The sequence below is a fragment of the Phalacrocorax carbo genome, chromosome 1 (genome assembly GCF_963921805.1).
Source record: "Phalacrocorax carbo chromosome 1, bPhaCar2.1, whole genome shotgun sequence".
NCBI lineage: Eukaryota > Metazoa > Chordata > Aves > Suliformes > Phalacrocoracidae > Phalacrocorax > Phalacrocorax carbo.
Window position 1 is genome coordinate 28299625 of NC_087513.1, and position 2733 is coordinate 28302357.

Consider the following 2733-nt stretch of genomic DNA (forward strand, 5'->3'; position numbering starts at 1 on the left):
AGGTGTCACAAAGCTCAGGTAGTGTCTTTAAGGCAACCTGGCACCTCCTGGAAGTCATCATGCCACATCAGGGGTCTATGGTTAGTTCCTGCACAGCACGTAAGGACAATTGGCCTTATAAAAATTGTGTCCCTAGTAGTCAGCACACTGAGCAGTGAGCAGCTTAAGTTAACACCTGGGAGTGCAGTGAGATGAGTTTAAGTCTCCTCTATCTCAAGGAGTGAGATGCTAGACTACAAGACTCAGAGGAGCATCATTTCCTAGCTCTTGTTAGCAATCCCTCAGTGATCACCTCCAGCTCCTGCAGGAGAAGGTGGCTGACAGAGGAACATCTCAGTTGTGGAGCCCAGCAGTGCGTAGGTGTGACCTGGGCACCCTTACGGTGAGTTTTACTGACAATTATGTGCCAAGGAAATTCAGGTACCTTCAGGGTTATGTAAATTCACAGTTTTGAGAACAAAACAAAAGCAAATTACCTACTGGCATCGAGCCTAGGGTGTTTTGTGGATTGTCTTGAATCAACACTAAAATGTGCCTTGACTATGAGGGAGGGCACAGGCTTGTATTGGGTCTAATCACTCTTCCCACTTTCGCATCCTTAGTAAAAGCAGTTACAAATCTAGTGAGAATACTGTGCATTTGTATGTTGTCATAGTTATCAAATGTACATTTTTACCACTGTGCCTCTGGAAGGCCATAACAGAGAGAAGTGTCTCGAAGACAGGATGTGCTAGTTGTACTATACAATTGAAATTTTAATTAAAAACTCCACAGAAGAAAGTAAGACAGGAATAACCCTGTATCACATAGAGTCCCAGTGTCAGATAACAGACAGTGAAAGATCTAAGGTGTGTAAGACATAAACGAAGATAGCAAAGGTATCTAGCCCAGCAGACTTTTATTCTGTGCCTCTTTCCCCCTACTCGGGACATGAGGAAGAAAAGGAGGACGATGCAGCAGATGTACAAGGCAATGATAGCAAAAAAATGAACAGAGAACAGTTCTAGTTTAACCTAAGAGAGGGTCAACAGGTAGCTTGGGTGCAGCTATGGGAATTCTTCATCATTAATAAAAGCCTACGGTTTGTCATTATATCTTGTTGCAACTTTATTCCAATAAATATATTTTTAAAAAAACATTTAGTTTGTTCTTAAACAAATTCAGAGGGATCACCCACACAGCCAAGCAGTTCACACTCTCTCGTTCCTCAAAACTCGTGTGCTCCAGCTGGTTTTAACTGGAGTGTCCAGCTACCCCATACATTGTCTCAGGATATGCAAAGGAAAACAGGCCAAGCTACATGGCACAGTTTAAGAACTGGTGACTCAAGAGGATGAGAAGAGTGACTAGTGTCAGCCAAGAAAGTTTCCTGGTAGGAGGAAAAGGTGGTTTTGAGCCCATCTGAACCCATAGGTCCTGGGGCAGCTTATGACATTGACTTTCGTATCTAGTAGCGTAAGACTGTCTACACAACATTGACAGCCACGACAGGAGATTGCCTGATGCCTTTATCTAACAGCTAGTATTTAGTCCCCTAGTAGATGATCCTGGATCTTGCTATGGGGTGTATCGTGACTGGGGTATTGATGATGAGTGTTATTGCATTGAGAGCCTGGCAGGAGCACGGGTGTGAGATTCACCCACAGCACAGCCCTGCAACCGCTGCCCAGTGAAGCATAAGGGACAGTGCAATCATAGGGGAGATCTGCACACCTCTCCAATGAAGAGTCTTGGAGATGTGACATTATGAATGGTTAAGATGAATAGATGTGTCTGTCCTGAATCTATCAGGCTCTTTGCAAAAGCAATATGTTTTTGAAAACTGGAAGGCTTGTTTGCTTTACTTTCACATTACAAGCTCCCTTTTACCTTTTAAAATATTTTAAATTTTCTCACATAGTCCAATTCAACGTACTACTTGCTACTATTGGATTATTAACTACTATTAAATACACTATTCTGCTATTTCAAAACATAAGACAGACTGCCTTAGATGGTATCTGCCATTTGAACATTAAAATATGGGTAACAGATTTGTAGGCCAAAATGTCTGTTTTGTTGGACTTTTGTGTATTAGTTTAACGGTGTGACAGGTATTGTGTGATAAGCCCATAGAAAAGAACTGTCCTGTCACAAGTTAGGTCTATACACTGCTAGATGAAAGCTGTCATTCCCCTATTACCATACATTAAATGCTTAGGCTAATGAGCTTTTATTAGGAACAAACCTGTTTCCACTGGACTGATAAAGAAAGCTTTAAACAAATTTAACTGAAGAGCTATCATTAGGACAATCCAGGACTGAATTTTGGATGGTCAAAGTTTTTCACGTAAAAAGAACCATAATCAACTCATTATACCATATCATTATTTTATTGATATTAAAATTGTCTAAAAGTAAACATCATTATCCTCATTTGAGATGTAGGGAAACTGAGGAACACCAAGCATTTAAACAAGCTTAGGCTCCTAGTCAATGCTGTATTCGCTAGTCCTACTGCCTACTTATTTAGCTGCATAAAATATTTACTTGGGGAAAAATGTCATTTTTTTGTTGGGAAGAACCTTTCTGAGTCACATCCTGAACCACAAATGGAGATGGTTTTCCATGTTCTTTCTTGAGAAACAAATGATGCCACTTTCTGTTTCTTTATCAAGAAATACCAGGCTTTTCTCCCTAATCACATGAGATTTCTTCACATGACTTTCAAGGAAAAAGAAGTCAGACAGGAGC